This window comes from Melanotaenia boesemani, chromosome 5 (assembly GCF_017639745.1).
Source record: "Melanotaenia boesemani isolate fMelBoe1 chromosome 5, fMelBoe1.pri, whole genome shotgun sequence".
Lineage (NCBI taxonomy): Eukaryota > Metazoa > Chordata > Actinopteri > Atheriniformes > Melanotaeniidae > Melanotaenia > Melanotaenia boesemani.
Genome location: NC_055686.1, coordinates 16,453,992 through 16,480,624, shown reverse-complemented (window position 1 = coordinate 16,480,624; position 26,633 = coordinate 16,453,992). Strand labels below are relative to the sequence as shown.

Genomic DNA, 26,633 nt, shown 5'->3' with positions numbered 1-26,633 from the left:
TTTAATCTGTACCAGCTAGAGGCTACATAAGCTGAAATAAAGCAGAGGTTCCACATAATGATGCTGTAGATCATTGATCTCAAATACCTGGGCCAATTGAGGCCTGCATTTAATTTGGCACATTTTACTTCTGTATTCCTGTTAGACCCATTAAAACATTTTGGTGCCATTCTGTTTTTTTAAACAGTTGCAACAAAAAGTTGTAATGTTATTTAGCTATTGGTGGCTATTGGTTATTTTAACAAAAATAGACCATAAAGTGCCACATTCTCTATACTGAGCTGTTCACATTATATAAAGAATGACTTAAAAAGTATTACTAATTCAGTGTATTAATATAGCTAAATGTATTATCAAACCACTACAAATTAGCATGTTAACAGACTATGGAAAGGTTTGTCACACAGGTTTGCTGGGAAGAGAAAGCCATCTTGTAAGGAATTTTCTCCCAATACATTTGTTTAGATCATTGTTAAGTGGTTAGATTTGTTTAGTTATAAAAGTGTCAAATCCTGTCTTGTTTGGAAAAATGTAAAAAGTTCAATTGTCTAAACATTTCAATTTATATGAATTTTTACATGGTTGTTTATGTTTAAAAATGATTAATTTAAATGTATTTAGGGTGTGTTACCTATAACTGTGTTTGTGTAGGAAAATTTTATAAGACTGAGACTTTGTACTGGCCAATATTCAATCATGAATTACTCTGATTGCTATTTGCACAGAAATATCTTGTTAGGAAACTCTATAATGAAGGTGTAAAGTATCAGTCATTTTCAACTCAAAAATCAAAATGGCAGTGCTTCCACTTGCATCCTGACTTTGTGCTTGTTTTCAGATCCAAATGCTCAGCAGCAGAGCCAGAAATGCACACTAGAGCTCACCTGAATCCACCTCAAATATTTCTTAAAACTAAAACTTGTGTTTCCATCCCTGGCATCGTCTATAATCTTCAATTACAATACTGAACAAGACTAAGGACTGACATAGCAGATAAATTATCATGTGAACTAGACTTTTCCAGTGAGCAACACTTTATAAAGGCATTATTTTTCCATTTATAGTCCACAAAGCGTACTATAATACCTACAGAAAAAGAATGATTGTGTTCAGTTTTAGTAGTTGAACAGAGTTGTTTTAAGATAAAAACCGTGAACCTTCAGATTTTCAGATTTCTTTAAGAGACATGCTCAGTATTACAAATACACAACACAGATCTCTGTCCTCACCCCACAAATACACTGCCTCCATGCTCTCTCAGTGATTAGGAATTGAATAGGGGAGCTGTCAGGTCATCCTTCTTTTCTCTACTCTGCCTCCCTATCCCCATCCGTCATACCTTAACCACTGGCCAGGACACAAACAAGCTCAACACACGCGCTGCACGAGAAGTGAATGTGCGCACAAACATGTAGGAAAGCTCTCTCACAAACACAGATCAGATACAAGTATATTCAGGCAAAGAAGACATATACAAACTAAATGTGTACATATACTATCAGACTGGCTTCTAAAGACATATTTACACTCATTCTTGTAACCTGAGCCTGGCCACAAATAGTCTCAGTCTTATGTTTTCTTGGCCCACCTTTACGTTTGATTCTTGCATGCATTGGAAGTGTCATTGCTTCAATAAGCTTATGCAATGTCGTCCCATTTTCTATCCATAGCTGTATTGATTTTTTGCCAGGGGACCTGCTATCGATTGATAGGAGAGTTGAATGACACTGTAAAGTCTTCTCCAGCACGTCCCAAAAAAACGCTCAGTGGGGTTAAGGTAGAAAATCCATGTGTGACAATGATGTCTTGTACTCCCTGCAGCACATCAACAATACCAGTAGATTATTTTTTACCCCTCTTGAAAAATGTTAACCCATCAGAAGAAAAAGAAGTTATAAATATGTAAAATAATGGCCATTCAGGTTCTCAGCTTAGTTTTTGGGGGAAACATAATGTTGCTAAGTCTAGACATGATCAACTGAAGCAAACACTGACTCCACTGGCTTTCACAGTAGGCACAATGGGTGCAGCCCTTTATCCACCACTCTTCTTACATGATGCTCCATCACTCTGGGGACAGGGTAAATCTGGACTCAGCCCACATTCCCCTTTTTCACTGCTCCAGAGTCAGATTTTTATGCTTAAAGATTTCTCTTTTTCCCCCCCTCCAATTAGCCTCACTGATAAATGGGTTTCTGGAGGCTGCTCATCTGTTTAGTCCCCAAACCTTGAGTTCTAATATTTTAAGTGTGGAAGTGCTCTTACTTTCAACATTAACACTATTAAACATTTTCACTGCTCGATTGTTGATTTTATATTTGATGCCTTATTTATTATATTTTTTTAATGGTTATGGGATGTTTGATGAAGATGAGGTTCATAAATATCCTTCCATGTTTTAAAAATGAGTCAAGCAGCTCTTAACCCAGTTTTGGTAGTTTTAGAAATGCCAACTAATTTTGTGTTCCTGAAACAGCAAAACATTTTCACAACCACAGGATTTATCTTCTAACATTATTGTTAAGGGAATAAGAGCCTCTCACTGCAACATTTCGCATTAAATCAACTGTTTGTGCCTGAAATGTATTAATTACTTCAGCACTTTTCCAGTGGGAGGTTCTTACTGCTTAATCAGGTAAATTAGACTTATGTTTGGTCAGGCAGTGTACAGGCAACTGTTTATGCTGGTTGTGCTCAGGAAGAACTGAGCGAGTTAGCACAGATCAGTCTGTGCTGATCAAATAACTATGATCGCGTTTCCTCTTTAGCTAAAAGGTCACACCTTAACTCTTTATCTCATATTTTACTTACCTTCTTGCTAGAAGTAAAAGATGAGGGTGTGACCCACAAACCAACCTCATCCAATTCCACTGGTCTTTGCAACCCTATATTTCCGCTTTTAAACAGTTTCTAACGGTAAACAACAACTACAACAAAAAAAAAATCCCCATAGAGGCCCTAGGATATGTGATCTCTCATGGTACAGACTCCGTACACATCTCCTATGACTGGGCCACATTACTTAGATAACACATGATGTGACTACTTCATGGCTGCATCTATAAATTAAATCTGGAACCTGTGTTTGACATTTGCCATGAAGCCCCTCAGTTAAACATCTGGTTGGAGATCTTTCCAAAAATAACTAATTACATCTCCATGACAAAGCAATTTTAAGCTGGGGGAAGATATATGTTCATTGTAAATAAGGTCATACTTATAGGGTAGCAAACACAATAAAGGTAAACATGAAATAACAGAAACCCATTCCAGGAAAATCTGTCCTGCATGTCTTTACTCATTTAGCTGAGGTTGTCTGAGACCCACCCTGTGTGAATGCAGCTATAACAGCCTACTGACTTTAAAAACTCATCTTAACTGAATTATGTTAACAAAGAGGTTAGAAAGTATACTACTACTACTGCTAGTAGTAATAATAATAATAATAATAATGCGAACAAATAATCATTAGCAAGTCAACCACAATCAATCTGTCCGGTTAGGAAGTTACAGTGATTCTGAATCGCTTTCACCTGCTGCTGTAAAAATGGAAGAGACAATAGGTGGAAATGAGAGGTAATGGAATAGGTCTACAGGTGGTGGTCTACATCCTTTCTGGCTAATTTTTGGTCATGTTTGCATTTTGCCAGTTTCCTCACCACTAGAGGTAACAGGAGGCGTGTCTGCAACCCACAGAAGTTGCTCAGGTAGAGCAGCTAATCCAGGATGGAACATCAATGTACGCAAGAAGGTTTGCTGTGTCTCCGAGCACGGTGTGGAGAGTATGGAGGAGATACCAGGAGACAAGTCAGTTTACTAGGAGACATGGAGGGGGCTGTAGGAGGACATCAACCGAACAGTGGGACCGATATCTGCTACTTTGTGCAAAGAGGAACAGGAGGAGCACTGCCAGAGCCCTACAAAGTGACCTCCAGAAGGCCACTAATGTGCATGTTTCTGCTCAAACAGTCAGAAACAGACCTCATGAGGATGATATGAGGGCCAGACGTCCACAAGTGGGGCCTGTGCTCACAGCCCAGTATTTTCCAGAGAACACCATGATTGGTGCCAATTCACCATTGGTGCCTCATGATCTTCACGGCAGGTTCACATTGAGCAGATGTGACGGATGTGAGAGTGTTTGAAGACACCATGAAAAATGTTATGCAACATCCCTTTGCATGACTGGTTTGACAGTGGGTCAGTGACGGTCTGGGAAGGCATACCCTTGGAGGGATGCACAGGCCAAGTGCCAGCCAGAGGTACTCTGACTGCCATTTGGTACTAGGATGAGACCCAGTGTCAGACCATATGCTGCTGCAGTGGGACCTGGGTTCCATCTGATGCATGACAATGCTCAGCCTCATGTGGCTGGAGTGTGGTAGCAGTTTCTACATGACAAAGTCATTCATGCTATAAACTTGCCTGCCTGTTCACAGACCTGAATCCATCCAGCACCCATGGGACATCATGTGTCATTCCATCCACCACAGCCACAGACTGCTCAGGGGTTGACTGATGCCCTGATGCAGGTCTGGGAGGAGATTATCCATTGTCTCATCAGGAACCCAGACATTGTAGGGAGTGCAAACAGGCTTGTAAAGGCCACACACACTACTAAACCTAATTTTGATTTGTCTTGAATTTCCACAGACGTTGGATCAGTTGTGATCTGATCTTTCTACTTTTATTTTCAGTATGATTCTAAATCCAGACATCCTTGGGTTAACGATTTTGATTTCCACTAATCATTCTCAACACATTCCACTTTATAATTAAAGTTTTACAACTGGAATATTTCACTCATCAAGAACCAAGATGTTTTGTTTTAGCCTTCTCTTTATTGTTTTGGGAAGTGTATATTTAAGCTGGTCTCCGCTCAGTCTTAGCTGGTGTGTCTTAGCTCCTCTCTTTGAGCTGTCCATGGTGCTGAAACTGCTGCTGACCACAGTGCTGAATTTGCCAGACATCGACCACAAAAGATGTGAAAGGAACAAATATGCTGCACATTTTTCTGGATATCTGTCAAAACTGCTGGGTTAAGCAAGACACCATGTTTTATACATTGTAAGCATTAGCAAAACATACATTTTCGATTCAGCTGGCTCAATAGATAAGTGGATCCTTGCCCAATAATGATGCTCAGCATGTAAAGAATTCATTCACAGTGAAGGCATGAGGTGATTTACACATCTTCTGAATTTAAACAAGCAAGGGCTTTGCAGATGAAGCATAGAATAATTTTGGGAAAACAGGTTATTAAATGTGTACAAAGAAAAGTGAACAGAAAAAATCATATCATTACATTTCATATCACTAAAATGACTACCTTTCTTTTAGGTATTTGCCTGCAAAAGGACAATTTTAAGACCACCAAGGAAGCTACATTCACAAGGAATCATAATATTGGGTGATTTCCTTCTGCAGTGCAACACATCTGGTATCCAACAGTCCCAAACTGGCTTAAAGAATGCCTTCTATGACATTTTCATAGACCCTGAAATAGAAAGCTTATTTAAATAGATAGCTACTTAGTGGTATTTTTGGGAGTTCTTAAGCAGATTGCATGTGACACATTAAACGATTCAGGATGTAGTCCAATCCCACAGTGTTCTCTCAGCCTCTGTTAGCAGGCGTTTGATCCTGTGAGTTAATTATACTTGAAGTTGTGAACGATAATCTTATTTAAAAAATTAAAATGAGAATAAAATTCAATTGGGCTTAATGGTTTTGTCATATAATGAAAACTAAGATAATTAATCTTCTTGTAATGCTTTAGGGCAAAATTTTGGGATCTTGTTTACTAATTTGACTACAGACACAGTATAAAGTGGTACTATGAGAGAGCGTAACAACTCACCCTGAAATACAAACTGCTGAGTCAGCTGGAGGAACCTTCAGAGTTCTAATGAAGCAGCAAGGTATCCAAAACCATTTAGGGATGTAGAAAAACATTAGGAATCTGTAGTTTCTCTTCAACCTTTGCTCGTTTATTCTCATTACTATCCTTTAACAAAAGGCATTCAACAGCAGTGGAACTAGAGCACGTTAAGTCCAAAAATACTGATATTCTATTGTACATTTAAAAACACACAAAGCTACTTTTGTATTATATGTACTTGTACAACCTAAAAAGATCAGGAACATGATTCAGATGCAAGCAGCATTTCAAAAAACATCAAGAGGCTTAATTTCAATGGACAGTTGTGGTTAAAATGAAGGTTGGTGAATTTGCAGAACATACATCAAGTAGTTTAAATACATTCACATAAATTTAAGGGTTAGAGATAAAATTTTTTGCTTTAATCTTTTTTTTATCCAACTGCTCATCCACCAGCTGTGTTAAACTTCAAACCCGGAGCTCTTGGACCTTGCAGGTATGAAAGCTAGCGAGGGAAACTAAAAACAGAAGGAACATTTTCAGTTTCCAAACTACTGACACTGATGAATTTGATGTGAACATAGATGTTGAATCATTTCTGTCTGCTATTCCAGATTACAATCAGAAGATAAGCTTCAGGCAGTGGGGTTTTGATGAAAGCGTTTTCTGCTGGTCGACTTTTACTCATGTCAATGAGCCTTGTTGATCTGTTCGGTTTAAATTCTTTTCAAGGGATGACTGATTAAAATGATCACTTCTGCCAGCTCAGAAGTGGGTTTCAGTGATATGCTATAGATACTAACTTATGATGAGGAATCATTGGTTTATTTATGATGAAGATAACAGCATGCTGGGACAGATTGAAGTTCAGTTTCCTTTTTTTTTTCTTTTAAGAGCAAGATTAAAAATGAAATTTGAAATTCATAGCCATGTTGTGAGACCAGTGTGTGTGGAGCCCTGCATACAATATTACTGATTAAGGGCGACAGAGTGCTGTAACCTTTTAACACTCAAAATTGTAAAATTAAAATATTTAAATGTTTGGTTTGATTTAAAAAAAATATATATATATTATTTTTTTTTTTTAAAGTTATGCTTACTACTATTTAAACTGCTGTTATATGATAAAAACTATGCAGAGATTATGGTAAACAAATTTATAATATGTTCCCACTTATCAGGCTGCTTATACTTATAGCTTATAGCAGAATAAGACACTGTTTTTATGTACATGAGATCAGAATAAACAAAAAGGAAAGCAAGGAGTAGATGTAAAATACCCTGATGGTACATTCCACTAAAATTGAGTTAAAACACAAAGAGAAATGATTTTATAATACCAGATAAGATATGACCTTCATTTTCATAGTGGAACCTGTTCAATTATTGGCATTTCAAAAATGATAAACTATCACAACAAACAGTTTTATGACCACCAAATACCTATCAAGTATCTGTACTCTTGCAGCTCCTATTATACAGCCAAGTGCAGTATCCGTGTGCCAATGTATAAATATCTATTATATTTAATATGGGTCTAATATTATGCTGGAAAACAGCTATAAAGCTCATTGATACAATCAAAACTACATATATTACTAATATCTTCATATTCTCCCAATAAACACTTAATTCTGTTCTACACTAAGTACTATAAAGCATGTTTTATTGAGACTATATAGCTCATATCTTCTCTGTGGACAAACATAATTACCTTACAGTGACTTAAGATGAAGGAGAAGTGGGCAAACCAGGACTCAGTGAGGCCACTTTTGCTTTCCACCAATAAAGCAGTGTGAGTTGTCCTTATCGCATTCTGTATAAAGCTGGTAGAAAATTCAATTCAGCCAGTTTCGTTTTACCACCATAATGGCTTAAGTCTCAATACTTTGCTGTCAAAGTAATGCATCTCATCTAATGGCCTCCCTGTATTGATGACTACCCTGTGTAGCGAGAAGGTGATTCATCCATGTTTCTGTACTAATAAATATTGAGCAAAGATAGCTGGAATCCTATTTAAAAAGCCAACCAAAATGGAAATGTTGACTCAACTAGCAAGACCATATTTAATCCTTCTTTCCCATCTACGGCTCAGCAGGCTGACTTTAATGCTAAAACATCCATAGTTTATTTTTAGAGACAACAGAGCCCAGAAACCAAATGACTAAGAGCTGCCTCCTCTTCACAGTGTACTGAAACTGTCTAGTTTTTCTCACAGAATAGCATGCATTATTTATGTGCATATTTTTGTAGTCTTATGATTTATTGTGATTACCTAGTAATTACTTTCACATGAGTATTTAACAATCTTCCATTCTGCTTCTCTCGAAACTGTGAATAGTAGCAATAGCTTGCAAAGTTAACCTCATCAGCAGGGGAAGCACTGAGTATCCATGGCCCTTTCCATTTACATATGCCAGGAAGCCTCGCCAGTGGATATGCATGAGCAACACCAGGACGCTGGCACAGACAGACCTGGACTAAGTGCAGCCATTTATTAATGCTACAAGTTGCAATGAACATGTTGTAATGTCCTACAGTGAATAATGTCTCTTAGCTGTGTTTACTGGCACAGTCAACAACCCAGTAATAATAAGATTAACACATGTGACTGAGGTGGAGCTCATGTAAACAACATGGTTGGATTTCACTAATGCATTTCTCATAGTTGGAGCTTACATCAATGACGCTTATCCTATGTAATTTCTGTTATATTTAAAGTCTTTCAGGCCTGTAAACACCTTAATTCTGACTTTGGAAATAGAAACATTTAGTAATTCATGACGCATATCTAAATATGTTACCTGGTGAGACTTCAGTCTGTTCTCGGTGCGTTGTCTTGATTGGGTATTCAATAGAGTACAAACTTTCTAGGCTAAAGTAAAAGAACTCTTTACAGAGTGGTCAATCTTTCTTTAAAAAAATCTTTTTCTACATGATCTTAGATGTTTAAAGAGCAACTCAGAGGATTTTACTGCAATGATTACACAAGAATATCCACAATACAAGGTCATTAAAGACAAAAGGAAATTTGGCATTGTTCAGTAAAGGAAAAAAAAAAACTAATCTTATTGAGACACACAGAAGCAAATTATCTGAATATCATGTGCATGCAAATTTGTGATTGTTCTATCAGAATACCCAGACACACATCCCAACGAACACTTAAATGTTGCCAAAAGAACTTCAGCTTATTCCAGGAAAGCAAACAATCCAAATTGCAATCTTTTCCTCGTGTACCTCCCAGTTTTGTAATTTCATTTAAGGCTTTGACTTGCAGCCTATTGCATTTCTGTACAGACTAATTTGTGTAATCCCTCCAACAGAGTTAATACTTTCTTCATAGTGTTATTTTGATTGTAAATCTTAGCACACTATGCATTAAAGCAAACCTACTTATGGAAACGTTTGGCTTGCTTGTTTGACTCATTCACAAAGCAACTTGTCCCTGAAGTCAATGCAGCCTGTTTCTGTATGTCTGAGTGTGTTTGCCAAGGTTTAAACGTAAAGCAATACAGACAAATGAGGCCGAGCATGTTTTGTTAGTACTCCATTTACTGCAGCTCATGGCTGGTAAAACGATCTGCCAGCAGTAACTGGGAAATCATTTGGAGACAGCGTTACTAATGCAGGGGGGAAATAAATAAAAGCACAATGACATTCAAACGGTTACAAGAGAAAAATTAAAAGACCGTGCTGTGATGCTGCAGCACACGTGTGCGACTCTGTTTGTGTGTGTCCGTCCTTGTCTCTTATTATCCTTAGATTGAGACAAATAGAGGAGGGATCTGCCCTTCGATCCAAACCTCCACACCACTTACCTCTCACACCACAGCTGAGCACAGGTGTGTGTTTGCGATTTGTTCAGTCTTGTTAGAGGTGTGTGTCTAACAGCAGGGTGTACTAGCCACGTCCTCATTTGAGAGCTACCACAGTGAGTGCGTGTGCATGTGTGTGCATGTACAATGAGGAAATCGTCCCAGTCTGAGTGTGTGTTTAATCATGCTCTGTTTACATGTGTTATAGGGTTGCTACAAACAGACTGAGTCAAACGTTTGATCCATCTTTATGTCAGTGGGTAAAATGTGTGTGTTTGAGGGTGTATGTGTTAAGGCATTATACACTGATGATTACATGTGATGTTTGTGTGCATCAGTGTGACTCATTTAGGCACATGCACTTACATATAAGTCATCTTCACAAATTGTTGTTGGACTCATCGAAATGGTTGAACCTCACTTAGCATAAAGACAACCACCATTTTGAGGTAGACCGAGTTGGTTTTATGGTTTTTGTGAGGACTCTGCTGGGGCCATATGTTGTAAGACTCCTCCCTCTTTTTGTTTAACATGTGCAGAAAACTAAATGTATGTTTGGGGCTCTTCATAGAACAGTTAATCTAGGACTGATCAGAGACCTCTCTGATGTTGCAAACAGCTAAAAGGCTCAAAACTGTTGCATTAACTGTAAAAATTTTACAAAATCTCACTCATGCTGTTACAAAGGTCTCTCCATTGACTTAGTCTCTTACAACATAAAATACATGTCTTTGTTCCTGAAGAAGATGAGGACAAAATCCACACCTGCTGTCACGTTTCTACATTTAAACTTCAAGAAACTGTTTTGCTTAATTTTTAAGTGGGTTTGTGTCACTTACTTATGAATAGTATCTTACCTGCAGTCAGAGTGCTCTTAAAACAGGAAGAAATTGTAATAGGGAGCAGACAGAGCTCCTCTCAAGAGGGTCATATAAGGTCTTTGTAACTACATGGCATTGTGTGGGTGTGGTGGCTTGTTAAATGATGTGATAATCTCAAAATACAGACTTTGACAGTAAAACTGAGGATCCTGTGTTATGACCCAGGGTCACATTGGGAGGAATGTGGTGTTTCCATTACTGTTAAATGTTGATATTGTTATGCTGTGATTTGTGTGAGCTTCTCTGAGTGTTTCCAGGTGTCTTGAGATGTGATTGGGTCCTGAAGATGCTGTAACCTTTAAATTGGCTTCTATTTGAGGGCTCCACTTTCTTCCACACTTCCAAACAGACCAGGCCAAACTTACCTGGGTGATGATCCTGATGACTGAGTGTGATGTAACAGCAATGCATTTACAAATATGTAGCTGTGAGGGATAGAAGCTCTTTCTTTTCAAAAGCTGCTTTCTCCCATTTACGTTCAGACAGTCGGGTAAGATTTTAGAATTTTCTTTTAATTTTGTTTTGTTATAGAAAGGGAACTTTCTAAAACAAAGGTGTTTTGTTTGTTAATTTGGTCATGCTGACATATTAAAAGCCCTGGTACGGGACTGCACAAACTGATGTGTTCTTCCTTGGGGGCGGGCAAAAGGGGGGAAATCTTTGTATTTGATGCTCTGGCCAATAGTTAAGCAGGGAGTAACATCTGGAAAAGCACAAACACGTATTTCATAAATCTTTGCATAAGTAATATGCAGCAGTTTTACAACTTGAAATTCATCAGCTACTTTGCATAAAATGACGCAGAGCAGCACTTGTGTTCTGCATTCATGTCATTTTCTCAAAGTGACTTATGTAAAATTCATTATATTCCATGTTTGCTCATAGCAAAATTTCATTTTTTAAGGCACGAGTTGATTTAGATGGACAAAATTTACTTTCCTGTGGCCCCCTTCTGAGCAACTGTTAGCTTATCTCCTCCGTCAGAAACCCATTTTCCCAAACAGAGCACTCACTGTTGTCCACTGCAGACAAGTCGCCGACCACTCATGAGTGCTAAATACAAACACACCTTAAAAAAGCTAAAATAACCCTTTAAGCTGCACTTTTTTCTGCCATGCTTGTGGTTTTATGCAAGAACAACTATAAATGAGAGGGGGTAGGGTGTTCAGATCTTTAATACATCTTTCCCTATCTTTTTTAAAAGACAGCACTCTGTTTGGTACCATTAAAGGCCACAAACTGAAGCCAGACCATGGTAACTAAAACTTTGAAATAAAATTTTCGGTGTGAACTCATTCAGTATTCTCTTTGCAGAAACAAATACCCTCTGCTTAAATCTTAGAATACATCCAACTGAGCTACATAAATACTCATCACTGATATGTTTCCAGCTTGTTGACACCACCAGTGAGCTGACCATAAAACCAATGGAAATTTTTTGTGTTGGAAAAAGTAGATTGATTCGTTCAGCTGTGGGTCAGTAGGCCGACTCCCCTGCAACTGTTTTACTTTGAGGGCTAATTTGGCCTGACCGAACCAGAACAGGTCTGCCCTCTTTCTGATTAAGTGCAGCATTACTCAGAGTGACCTAAAGATTCTGCCAATCTCTGCTTAGTTCTCAGTACTGAGGAGAACAAGAAAGACTTTCCCCTGTGTGCTTTACTTTAACTAGATTAATCTGTGGTCAAAGAAAAACCCCGCAAGGAAAGAGTCTTTGGCCTCTCCCAGAGAGACCAGGTTCTTACACTTTCCATGGAAAGTTTATTCATAAGTGAGTTGCACTGAATTAAAGTGCTAGATATCCAGCAGTAATGTGGTTCTCTCTATACTGGTACGCCACCCAGTAAGAGGTTACTTGGATTTATTTAATTCAACAATAGCTTCGTTTCCTGACAAGTAAACGGGGTGCTACACCTGTAGCTTTCAGTAACTGTGAATCAATGAGCCATCAAACCAAGCACTGAAAATGGGATACAGTAGGTTATCAAACTTCTTCTTGGCCCTTGATTTAAGGGAGGTCTGTTTGCCTTAACAAGTCAAAAATAGATCAGTAAATAGACAGTAAAGATGGAGAAAGTGGAGATAATAAAATATGCGCAGAGTCAGAGAAGTGAAAGCCTGAAATCAAGAGACATAAAAAGGGAGTAGTGATGGAGAAAAGTTGACTCTTGGGTGGAAACTGATACATAAAGAAAAGCAATTCATCCATGGTGCAACCGAATCTCCACCACTGACCTTTTTTTTCTACCATCTTTCATTCCTACATCTGATGTTTCATTTCCAGTGTGTGATGTTGACAAACCCAAAAATGCATGTGCAAATGCTGGAAACGACATAATTCCAACATCTGACAGCTCTGACGTTCAAGGTTCTGCCTTATTAATGCGACTCAGTGACGCACACACACTCAACCAAAGATGGTTTCCACTAAATGACCATGTCTAGCAGCTACTGGCACAGTGGAGAAATCAACCACCGTTTGATGTGGTTTCGTCTATGCTTGTTCCCATCGCCTTCCTATCACTCTATCCTCTCTTTTTCCCCCCTTTGCTAACCCCTCTCTTCCTGACTTATCTAATGCCCTCAGGGATCTTTGGCCTCTCCACCTCTGTCCACATCAGTCGGCACTCATGCTCGCTCTCTTAATCCTCCTCTGCTCCCCCTCTCATCTGGTCTGAGCTACACTTCCTTGAGGCCCTTCACTTCCTGTTGTCACATCAGTTATTTTCCTCTTCCCAACCATCCATCAGTGGTTGAAGAAAGCGTACAATTCTGTATAGTTTATTAATCCCCTAACAAGCAAAAATCCTTTGAGAAATTTTTCATTTTTTAAATAAAATGTACTTTATCAGTACCAGCATGTTATGCTGAAAGCTCTCTTCACAGTGGCTAGCCAGAGTGTGCAGGTGAGGATGCAGTTTCAATTTCTCTCCACACGTCTGTATTAATCATTCCAACAACGGTTTCTTGTTATTGTGCACTCAATTAAAGGCTAACGAAGCTTTCAACTTCAGAATGACCTCCCAAAAGTTTGGATTCTTTCCTGCTTTTGTGTAATTAATTGCTTACACTGCGTACCACCTAAGGTCAGGGTGAGATCATTTTGGTAAACATGAATTGTAAAGAAAGAATCCAAAAGATTTTTGGAGATTAATGAGAATTTTTGTTTTTTCTTTTTATACAAATACTTTTAGAATATGTCTGAACTTACTAAACAACGCTGGCTTTTATATATTAAACTGACAAACTACTACTTAACTAACCAAATGTCAGAGAAACCCATCACCTTCTTGTTTTATTAGAAAGGAAAAGAAAGACTGGACCAGTGTTTACAAAAACCTTACAGAGATGAGTTGGGAGGATGTTCCGCAGACAGTTTGGTTATAAATGACAAAAAAGTCCAAAAGGAAAATAGCCATCTGCATCAAAGCATGGTGAAGGTTTTCTCATGCTGTCTGACAGCTTTTCTACCTCTGTAAATGTTATTTTATGTATAAAAAAAGATAAAATAAAAAATAAGGCAAAAAAACTATTTACTCAAACAAATAACCTGTTGTTTCTGAGGCAACAACCACCCAAGTCTCATTCAAAGCCAGCGACGTTGGCAGCAGGTTGTCTTAGATAATGTAGTACATTCTGATACTTCTTTTTTCCAGTATGGTCACAGTAACTATACATGTATATGCAGACATGTTAAAAGTTTTTTTTTTGTTTCACAACATTTGCATCTCCAGTTGCCATGCCAACAAAGAGAGAGATATCAAACAAATGGGGGAAGTGCTGCATAAATCAATGTGGCAAACCCAAGTCCCAAACACCCCAACGCCATTATAATTATCTGTAAATACATGAATCCTAGCTGGTATTGAATATTTTAGGGTGCCAAGCACTGTATTTACATGTGGAGAATAAGCAAAAGAATTGCAGAAAAGTCTGCTTTTGGCAAAAAAAAAAACCCTGCTCATGTGTACATGGACTTAAACTGGACATCGGTGGGTTCGGATCTAAATCCTACTGAGAGCCTTTGGAAAGCACAGAAATCTGCCACAGCAATGACAAGGCCTGTACAAAAAGCAATGGAAGAAATCCAGAGCCTACCAGCAGAGATGAACACAAAGCTTGCACATAAAGACTGGAAGTAACTGGTTCCAAGGTTTTCTTTGTTTATTTTTTCAAACAAATTTAATGAATCTTTACATTTGCATTAAAAACTAATTATACAGAAATGAAATAATTTTCATCTACTTTAATGGACATTTCAAATCATGTCCTTCATAGATAATAACTGACAAGGACTGCAGGAATACCAGTTGGAAAATCATTTAATGAATGTTGAACCGTGTGTCTCAAATATCAATAAACTTAAACCAACAACGTACCCGTCTACACACTTCTTTAATATATCTGTGGCATTTAGTCCAGTGTTCTTTGACTTTCATTGACGATTTCAAGCTTTAAAAGAAAAAGTCAGAATGTTTTGCTCATAGATGAAAAGTTTATTAATTCCAGACAACTGGGCACTGCCAGTAAAAGACAAATGATTAGTGCATTTATAGAGTATCTATATAAACACTTAAAACATTTATTTACTTCCAATTCTTCATCTCAACTAATGGTTCCTCACCCTCTTCCCTATAGTCCATTATTCCCTCCTCTCTTTTACACTCCTCACCCCTCGTCACCTCTTCCCTGCACTCCTCCTGCTCTTCATTTTCATGCCTCTCCCTCTTGTGTACTCTTTTAGCTTGATGCCGACAGATCACACCGCTCCCTTTCTGCTCTTAGCAGGGAATCATGCTTTTCTTTTACCGGAGAAGGACAAAGGCTGTCTACAATATCAGGGGAAAAAGGAAGAGGATAAAGATGTGCATACATGAATAAACGAAGAGAAAAGTGACTCAGAGGCGGGACAAATTTAAAAAAAAAAAAACCTTAAAGGAGAGAGGAGGTTTCTGAAAACAAGGCAGTTTTTTTCCCCTGCATTCTGTCTGTGTCTCTCGTTCTCTCCGTTCTTTGTCCCCTCCTTCATTCAGTACCTGTTCTGTGGGATTAACATGACTTAAAATTCAATCAGCCTGCAGCCTGACAGAAAGGCGACAGTTGAGGCAGACAGAGCGCTGCAGCTGTCGAGACCCAGCAAGGGGACGACCGACGGGAGGGGAGGGAGAGGGGGATAGACAGAGAGAGATAGAGAGGAAGGAGAGGGAGAGTGGGGGGGGGGGGGGGAGATGGGTGTTTTTCCGCGGAGCTAAGACAGAGCGAACGCTGCGGAGACAGAGAGATGTGACTGCTCCAGGAGTCGCAGTGGAATGATCCGGAAAACAAGGTTAGTAATTTCATCTATTCATCTAGCATGGGTCCCGATACAAAAAGAATGACAAGCAGACTTAGAAAATAGTTAAATGGCTCTATTGTGATTGTGAAGTAGAAAAGTGGACAGGGGAAGAGGAGAGGCAGATAAAAACGCAGGAAGAAGACGTGTGTCAATGATTTTTCAGTTTGAGCAGAGAAGCAAGACATGAAGCTGCTGCAGGGATGCATATGCACACTCCTAAAGAGGCACACACACACACACACACAGATCGAGTCCTCTGCCTAGAACAAGATAATGAGATTTTTTTTTCTTAACAGTGTCAGTCTCTGGAGTTTGACTGACAGGCCACAGAGTGGGACTTCTGAACTGTCTGACATTCATGGTGCTGATCAATAGCCCAGTTGTTTCATCACGCTCTCTGTGTGTGTGTGTGTGTGTCAGAAAGAGACGCAGAGGCTGTGTGTGCTTGCAGCAGAGTATCATTGCATGACTTCTTATTGGACGTGTATGTGGTGGCAACTGTGGAGGTGTGTGCATGTGCGAAGGTGTAGCACGACCGGACCGTGTGTGCACATGCATTTACTCATGTGCTCTTGTGTGTTTGAGCAACAATAAGCTGATGCAGCCTGCTGAGACGTTAAAAAGGTCTCACAGCTATTGATTGTCTTTGACAGGCAGGTGAGAGTGAAGAAGGGGAGAAAAAATAAAAAAAATAAGGGTGGTTAGGTGGGGTGAGCCATGAGACAGGGGGTGAGCGACAGACAAGGGAAGTTGTGGAGAGAGAGATGGGCTCAGACATCAGAAGTGGAAGAGGAGTTGAGGTGGGTGAAGTACTGTGATTTATGAGTGCACACATTTCAGCATTTTCACACCCTGCATTTTCTGTGTTTTAGGCTTCGAGGTATCCCTATGTCCCTCAAGCTCCCTGCCAAACCTGCTTCTCTGCAATTCACTCCAAGGTCATGAAAAAGGAATTAATTCAGTGTGGGAGAACAAACATGGATCACACCGAGCAGACCGGAAATCACTTCTGGAGGTAGAGGAATAAAAGACAATGAACAAAGACACTGAATACACGAAAGAATGAAGAGATAAGTGGCATAGTAAGCCAGATGAATAAATGAACAGAGTTAAAGAGGTGAGGGGCAAAAGAAAAGAGAAAAAAAAACACTAAACAAAGGAGTGGTGCTGGAGGAGGAAAAGGCAGGAGACAAGTGCCTCAAATGAACTGCCTGAGAGACAGAAAAGTTGTATGCAGCCATGAGGGAAATCACATCAAGACGCCATAAAGCGGATTTTAAGCAAAGTGGATTCTTGGATCTTTTTTTTTTTTCTTCAAATTTTGGAATATAGCACTGGGATTGTGCAAGTAATTCTGGATTTTCCAGGTTTTCTTCATCTATAAAAGCCTAAGAGGATATTGTGGGATTGGAATTTCTTCAACTCTCTGGTTGTCTGACACTGACCTACATCCACCTCCTTTTGATGTGTGTAGGAGTGTGGAGCGGAGTAGGACAGGTTTCAGCACCGACACACAATTCATCCACCCCTGTGCTGGCCTGACATAAGCAGAAACACCTGGGGCAAGATCTGTGCTAAACACCAACACACACACCTGCGCACACACACACACTTAAACCTGGATAACATGTGGAGCTGATTCGGATTATAGAGCCGCACAGACGGAAAAGGTAAAGTCAACACAGTTTCAAACACACACATACACACAACGCTAGCCTATATTGGCCCGGCAGAGGCAAATCCATATCTGCATGGTTAGCTCTCCTGTGCTGAATCATTGAGTACATCACTGCAGTGAGCACAAGCACTCACTGGACTGGGAACTCAGTGCTTCGTCTCTCACACGAACACACACTCAGGGTATGAATAATGAACAGATGTGCGTTCATAGCAAAAAGCATCAGGGTACACAAAGATGAACACACATAGGTTCAATTGCCCCATATGGCACAGATGACAGTGAGCTTTTCTTATTGTTCTTTTTAAATCTTTGCACAACTCCAAATATATTTAAGTCTACATGGTCCCATTATATTGAAACACCCATCCTTTCTCTTTCCGTGTGCGTTTTTCAATGTTTTAGCCAGCTGTTCTGTATCAGATTACTGACTAGTTGTGTCTCAGCTTGGCTTTCATCACCTAGTCTTAATGTAATCTCACCTGGCACGTCGTGTGTGCACCGAGGTAAGAGTGTGGATGCAGGCCAGAGAGCGTTTGCACAGTGGCAGCAGCCACAGAGAACGATCCTAACCTCCCCTCATTTGAGGCTCTTTACGTAAGCTCTGTCTGAGTACACACACAAATACAAACAGATTTGGCACACTGACACATGAGATCAGGCTGACTGGATAGAGGATAAGAGGGCGATGAGAAAGAAATAGAGATGGCAGGCCAGGGAGAAAAAGAAGGGGAAGGGAGGGGCAACAAGAGACAATGATGAGGACTGAGGGCTAAGACAGGGCAGATGAAAGGATTGCAAAGGAGTGGGAACGAGTGAATAAAGCTTCATCGTGGATAAGGAGGAAGATAAATGGGAGAAACGGGCAAAAAAGATGACTAGAACAGGTGTGAAATGATAAAGGGCTAATGTTAAGAGAGGGACAATAAAAGAGAAATGGACTGATGAAGATGAGCTCAGGGTGACTTCATAAAAAAGACGGGTCTGAGAAGAAAGACACGGATGGATTGATGATGAAATGATATGACTGATGAACAACAAGACTTTCCATGAATGACAAGATATTAAAACGGTTGGGAAAAGGCCCATTCAGGCCTAGGTGGAGAAAGAAAAAAAAAACAGATTTAATGTGTGGAATTAAAAATAGAAAGATGTATGATGAAGAAGAAATTATTAAAAATGACAGATGGCCATCAGTATGTTGCTTTCTACTGTCGTACCACTGGCTACAATTAGTCTTACATGACCCCAAAACGTCTGTTTAAGATCACCAACAACAGTAATGAGCGTTTTAGAGATTTTGCTACAAGGGAAATTAGGTGTACCATGAAGCTTCTCCGTGTATTAGATGTGCCAATTAGGAAGCACAACTAAGAGGAAAAGTAGAATTTTATGTAAAAAGAAACTATAATTACCCTGGAAACAAAACAAAGAAGTTTTGCTTACAAACAATACACCACAAGTCAAACTATTTTTTCGAACAAGGTTATTCAAAAACTGAGGGAAGGCTAAGTGCTCAGTTGATCGTTAACAGCAGTTTTGACTCTCTGCTTTGAACTGGACCAGCGCTAACTCTAAAGAGGTGATAACTGAACCTTTTGAAGTGCAACAAAGAGGCCTTTTGATTTCTATTAGCCAAATCATACAGTAATTCTGTAATCGGCTTTGGTTTCCTGCTAGTGAGTGCACCCAGAATACAGAGCAGGTAAGAGTCATCTGGTTCAAAAAGTGAAATTAAAAGCACAATGAAAGAACCTTTTCTCAGTTATCTTGTTAGTGCACTGTGTGGCTCATTGTTACCAAAGATGTCCGTCATTCTCAGGCTACAGTAAAGGGAGATGAACAGATGGAATGCCCCCTTGTTGTAAGTAGGGCCTTGGCAAACTGAACAGGCCGGCAAGTGAATGCAGGATAAAGGAAAAAACATGAACAATAAGTAAAGAGATCGCTTATCGAAGGAGTTAAAAACCTATAAATCAGTTGGCTGATAGTTTGTCAATTATGATGAAAAAGCTGATCAATCATGCAGGGAAAAAACAGCTCTGTGCATTGCAAGGTAGAGCTGTTCGATCAGCTCTTACATACTGTAGAATAGAAGTACGGCAGTTTCTAAGCCATGAATAAGTATAAAACGTTTTGAGATGCACAAAATAATGGATGCAATGCAGCTGGACTGTGAAGCTTGCATTTGGTCTATTTCAATAAGTTAGCCTGATAAGCAGATTTAAAACCAAAAGGCCATCGCCTACGTGCACCCTTCTCTTACCCCAAAAGTTTAAGTAAGTTTAAGCCTAATTACAGTAGTTAAATTTGTAAAGAACTGAGCTAAAAACACAGATGAATGGCCAACAAGTCTAAACAAAAGAGACTAAATGATTAAAAAAAGAAAAGTGACCAAATGTTAATACCTGTGGGCATCAGGAATGATTACATGAAACCGGTGAAGACAGATGTATTATAAAACATCAAGGATGATTGATGATGGGTACAGAATGTGACCCACCTTTCTGATTTAGCCAGTTTCCAGTCACTGAAGAAAAAGAAATATTTGGAATCATAAAATCATGAAACAGGGTCTCTGTCAGGCAAATGTAATTTGATAGATGAATGGATGGATGAATGAAAACATGGAAAAATGGTGAATAAGGGGATATGAAAAGCTAGGGGGTGAAGAATAACAGGTGGTTCAAGCGTAGGGCCACTTCCCAACTAAGATACAGAGTGATAGATGATGTAGAGAGAGGTATGGAAAGATAGCATGATGAAGAGGAGCAATTATAAGGCTGTTTAAGATACAGAGGGACACTAAGGATGTAGGGAGACTGAGTAATGACAAATGAAAAGGCAAGAGATGACACTTGAGGTAGAAAAGACAGCAAGGATAAAGTAATAGAGGAACAATGATGTCTGAAAAGAAAAAGCACACCAATGAAGCACCAGCACAGAGAGGGAAGGGATGGTGGAAAAAGGAAAAGATGAATAAGTGGAATAAAGATGAAGTAAATGGTTGTTAAAAGGATGAGTAATTTGACTGCTAGTCAATCGTACGGTATTAGAAAGTAAAGGCAGACATGATAAAGTTGGAAGGAAGTGGAAAAATAAAACTGGGAAATGATGAAAGGAGCAAACTCTTTCAATCTGATGCTAAGAGGTTCACCAGTAAGAAGTAGAAGCAACAAGCAGGTGTGGTACAGAAGTAAGGAAAGACAGGGATGAGAGGATGAGTAATTAAACTGTTGACAGACTGTTTAGGCACAGCAGGTGCCTGATGAGCAGTGCAAACTGTAACCACGGCAACCACTGGAGACAGACGGAGGGCTGGTTTTGTGGATGGAGATGTATGGAAGTGAGGGGAAATGGGGGAGAGCCAAGTGTGTAAGTGAGAGCGACAAGGGGCATCTCGGAGGGAGAGCGAGTGACTCAAGAGGAAAGCAGGGGATAAAAGACAGGACACGGGTGCAGGTAACGTCCAGTCATGCCAAACTTAAAATTTAAAGATTAAAAAGTTGCCTACTTTCCAGTCAGAGTTTGTGTTTTTGAAATCTTGATCACAACCAAGACAACTAGATTTTAAAAGTTAAGTAGAAAAATGAATAAAATAAACTTTTTTGGCTACCTTTCTAAATCTGCTTTGTAAAACTTCTGATGTGTTTGGTCCCACCAGAAGTTTCCTCCAACAAGCATAAAATGTAAGATGTAATAACTCTATTTAAAGTGCCTTTATTGATTGATCAGTCTGTAAAAAGTGGCAAAAAGGTAAAATATGCCTCAATAAATTCCCAGAGCCCAAACCGCATGGCATTCGGGCTTGATAAATGTGTGTTGATCGTTCCAGCACTGTACCACACCAAGACAAATCAAATGTACCCTTAAATCTGCCAGGTCAACTAACACATTTTGTTGCCAATATTCCTCCATTATTTATTGATTTTACGGGGACAAAAGGGGTAAAATTGAAAGTGTTGAGAATATAAATCCAAGACTGTCTACAAACATCTGTTTTTGTGCATACTGCTAACAGATGTAGTGAGTTGAAGATGCTGAAGTGAATTATGGTGCAGAACACAGTGTGGGGGATGATTGTCAGAAGAAACAAGCTTGTACTTAGTCTGCAACACTTAAAGTCTGAGTCTCAGTGTTTCTGCCTGTATCAGCACTGCTATGCATGTAAACACAAAAAGCAGAAATCAACAAACTCAAGGGAAAGCAGTTACCCCTGCAGGCTCATTGCAGTGCCGCTTTGTTTTCCTTCTATTAATGTCACACATCAAAGGACAACAGAGCTTTGTGTTGAGCTGAACTCGAAGTTTTAGCCTCTAAACACACGATACTAACAGGCATCAAACAAATCAGAAAATCGATTGAAATAAGAAACAAGAAGACTGAAAATGAACATTAATGAAGATATGACTGCATGCAAGCATGTCTGCAGCCTGACTCAATATATCCATTGCTGTGATTCAGAGGCCTGGTTGGTATGTCATTGACCTACCGTGATGGATGCAGAGTGCTGATTGGGTAATTGTTCTCTTACTCTGGACTTCCCTTTTAGAAAGCTAGGAATCCTGCTGAATCATCAAACTGTCACTTGCCTATATGCACACATACACAATCAAGCTGTGCCCTGTTGTGTCAGCCAATCAAGCTCCACATAATTGGAGCCACAGGGTTTCTGATTGGGCGGACAGCTCAGAGGTAGTGTGTTTTCTCTAGACCCAAGTCTGGATTTGCTTTTATAATTTTGCTTTTAGTTGCCTCAGCTATGTCAACATTTCCAGGTACACGGGAGGGCACAAACAAACAATCACCCTCTGAAAATATAATGAACTTGCAGCAAAAGCTGTTATGAAAGAATAAGGAGTGATAAAATGGAATTGAATATTTCTGTATAAGCAGATGTGCAAAAAGATAAGAAATGGGCTTGCTCCATTTCAGATAAAAGGGTCGATTTGGAGAAGAGAGAACAAAAAAGAAAAACAGGAGGAATGAAAGAAGGAAGACGACGGGGACAGAAAAACTTACCTTTAGGCTGAGTGGCAGGTCAGCAAATTCACAGTACTTAGCACAGCTTGCATCATGCACAGACATTTGTGGGTACAAGCACAAGTACATGAAAGTGTTGCGTATGAAAGTCTAAGTCTAATCATCCAGCTGCAGAACTTTCTCTAGTGATTGCCAGATGTTTACAAATCCAAATGCATACAATGTCCACCTCACAGAAATTCTTACAGATAGAGTGTCAGACTACAAAGTGTAATGCTACTGAATGCAGATATCAGCTTCACACTCCAGGTATTTAGGATATTGGGTTAGTGTATATTAGTGCCATAGTCACAGGAGCAGCAACAAATTCATCAAATTTAATGAGCATTCATTTCCTGTGACACAATTTGAAACAAGCTGATGCAGAAAAGAGAATAGACCCCAAATGTCCTAAACAAATCCAAGTCTAGTGATGGTGCTGGACAATAGTATAGCTGCATTGAGCCATTATGCAGAGGGGAAAATGCACTCTGTCTTGTTTGAGGCTCTCTAAACCTATTTATAGTCTTAGCAGGCAATAAACCCAGGGTGCAGTGACTGCATGCCTGCAACCTGGAGCTGAAGGGTGAGCTTGCTTTGATGGATCATTTTTGTCTGGATCCAATCAACAACTAAATCAATCAAACTTTATTTGTATAGCGCTTTACAACAGCAACAGCTAAACCAAAGTGCTATTCAACATGCAAATAATTAAAAATAATAAAAATTAATAAAATAAAAATTAAAAATTAATAAAAAATAAATAATTAAAAATATTTTAAAAAGCAAGCTTAACTTATTGCACAATGCAAATCTTCGTAAGAACTTCCCATTTTCAGCATTAGGGGCTGGGGCCTCAGAGGGTTAAGTTTTCTGTAGTGAAGTGGATTTTAAAAATGACAACTTGGGAGTTCATCTGAAACAACCTACAGACATCAAAGTAATGTATGATTCATGTTCACTGAAAGCACTAGAAAATGGCATGAGGGTGTATTGACAGCAATTTTTATACAGCCTTCCACCAACTTGTTATATGTACTTTCATTTACTTGACAGATTAATAAAAGCTGTACTCTGGAGAGACCTTTCCAGGCTTTTAGAAAGATTGAGTGGTAATAATGGAACTTAAAAGTCAAGCTATATCCAGCTCGACAGCTTCAGTTTTGATTCTTCTAATTCAGGTTCTCATGTAGGCCATCATGTAGATGTAATGAAAAAAAACTGACTGCCCCTTTAATCCATCTTTTCCCTTATCGACCCAATGCCTTTATCATGTCATGCCTGGTGTAATTTGATAAAGGAGAAATCTTTAAGATACAAGATGAAAATACAAGCAAATACCAAGATTAATTCTCCCATCACATTCCACTTAATGTGGCATCCTCATTAAAAGATGAACATGTGGTAATAAAAAAGTTATTAATTACTGGCTTTAATTGGCTGTCATTTAAACCGCTGTGTAATTTACTCAGTGCTTGTGACTTCAGCAGCATCCATCTAATAGACTGCTGATGGACAGAAGAAACTACTTCTACTGTTTACAGGAAGATATTCAAAGCCATAATGTCTGCTAGTTATAGTGACACAGGAACTTAAGAGGAAGCAGCATGCAACACAAACCTGCTGGCACACTTCAAACACATTCAGTGCAGGTTATGGAAACACTTGAATATTCAAAAGCATTTCATAACAGATCATGACTAGACCCCTCCCTGTCCCTCTGTGCCACTGAAAGCGCCAAAGAAAATCACTGTCAGTGCAGCTGCCAATTCAATTTACCTCCCAGAAAATGGAATTCCCAAGCTGTTCAGATGTGCAGGCTTTCCAATGGGAGGAAACTAAATTAAAACACGTCTGCAAAGTGTAGGGTATTGGATGCCACCCTTATGAATGTGTTAATAATGTTATTAACACTGTTAGAAAAAAAGAAAAAAGAAAAATCCAGAGCTACAGTATCTTTTATTTGATTGGTGGAAAGTGTTCCTATGATATAAAAGCCTTAGTTATTTAGGGGAGGTTAAGCTGCTAAACACAAATGTGAAGCAACAAGTGAAATCCATTAAAGCTTTTACTTAGCTTCTGTTAATATGTTTGCTGTAATTGCACTTCATCTTACAGGAAAAGTGCTGATTTAAGGTGAAGGAGTGTGGCATCAGCGTTTGCTAATGTGAGATTTTGATGTACAAAATACTGCTCAACCCAGAAGCAGGAAGAGAGCAAGGTCTTATTAGGGTTTGCTACTTGCGGATATCTTGTGCAAAGTCTCCATGGTTAACCAAATGACTTCCTGGAGTAAATCCGAGCAGCGGGTTAACACTATCTCCTGGTTTTACAGTGTCATACAAACAAAGTTCAGTTCACAACATGGCCCTCTGGGTTCATTAGCAACTGGGCTGTTTATGCAAAAGTCTTAAAGAAGCCAGACTTCAAAGCCTTCCCCAATATGTTGTTTTTTTAGGCCAAACAGAGTGCAAACAGAGAACAAGCTTTCTCTTATGTGTTGCCATGTTTAAGGATTATAGGCACATTTAAGAACTTCACTTCTGATAAGGTGCTGCAGCCAAAAGCTCTCTGCTGTGCTACAATCCGGCTGATCAAACGCTCGTGTCTTCAAATTTTCTACACATAAGCAGCAAACTACGCTTCCAGACAGCTGAATACAATCAGCAACAACAAAGTTTTCATGGTACTCTTGCAGGCACTTTAAAATATGCACCAGAGAAAATTGAGCGTTTTAATTCCTTAAATGATTCAGAATAGGACGAGGTAGAAAAAAAAAAATAAATAAAAAAAAACATTCTTCAAAATTTGACTGTGCAATGATCCAAGAACAGAAACAATTATGAAAATCTTTCAAATAGGATGGATTCCAACAGGATTTAGTGAGAGACTTTCTGGCATATGAATGTACTTCCTCACCGCACACAAACACGAACCATTTTCATTTTTTGCTTCTCTGAGGGCAAGAGTATTGGGAAGAGATAGTTTATTACTAAAGATTATTTTACAGTGGACACCTGCTGTGAGGAAACTGCAGTCTTTATTTTCACAGAAAACTCAGATTTCTCATTTCACTTTTTACACCTTTTCTTACCATCACCTGTGGCATTCTGCAAACTTTTTCTATTAATGCCCCAAATCTGTATTGTTGAAGAAAAGGGATATCTGCAGAATGAAAAAGCCACTCGGTGATTGACTTCTGGTGTTTTTCTTTTTCTTTTTTGTTGGTTTTCAAGAAGCTAAAAGACTACATAGTCGTTATAAGTTAGTGATCTTTATACTTTGGCTAACCATAAGGTTTCCTAAAAGACTAAACAACAGAGTAAACGTCTTAATGTAATGCCATCTGAAGTTGACACAAGTCCTTAGTGCCATTCCGACATTCCGGTTTTACTGGAGTTTTAGAAAATAAGCACAGCAAGATGAAAACAGTTTGCCATGCTCCTTCATATTTTAATAAGTGGCTATGCCTCAGGAAGGATGAAAAACACTAAAAAGCGAGCAGTGCCCATAAAATAACCTGGTAATAGGCTACAGCTTGACTATGATGTTAGTGTTGCCCATGAGGCTGAACGGCTGCAGCAAGGCTCATTGAACTTTTTTTCATTTTTTTTTCATTTAAATGTATTCCACAGCCTCATGTCACATGAATCACTCAACTCAATTTATTAAATTTAAGGTCTGGACCCACACTGCTGCTGCACTAAAATTCCTTTTCACTACTTCTTTTTTAACATTGGCTATCTAACAAACTGATAAATTACCCAGACTTCCAATTTCCTTTTTGTAGTTATACCCATATTGGTGTATTCTTTAGGTCAGTGAAGAATTAACTTCAAATTCCAACAAGGAAAAATACAAAATGACTACTAGCATGGTGTGCACAGTACCGTCTTGATGATTGTCAGCCCACTGGGACACAGACTGGAACAGAAGCCATGTTAAAACTCCCAAATCAAACTAATTGTGAAAAAGGTCTATTCTTTTTTGGGCTTTAGCATCACTAGACAATTCTTTA

General features: G+C 39.0%; 2 protein-coding genes across 3 annotated transcripts in view; one reads left to right on the top strand and one right to left on the bottom strand.

Annotated features, from left to right (window-relative positions):
- The window catches only part of pcxb (pyruvate carboxylase b), a 312,844-nt gene that overhangs the window by 76,003 nt on the left and 210,208 nt on the right, over window positions 1-26,633 (bottom strand). The gene's annotated exons all lie outside the window — the stretch shown is intronic.
- LOC121639938 (leucine-rich repeat and fibronectin type-III domain-containing protein 4) overlaps window positions 17,503-26,633 on the top strand; it is a 33,277-nt gene continuing 24,146 nt past the window's right edge. The window contains exon 1 of the mRNA XM_041985526.1: window positions 17,503-17,585. The gene's annotated coding sequence lies outside the window, so the exon portion shown is untranslated. The remainder of the gene's footprint in view (window positions 17,586-26,633) is intronic.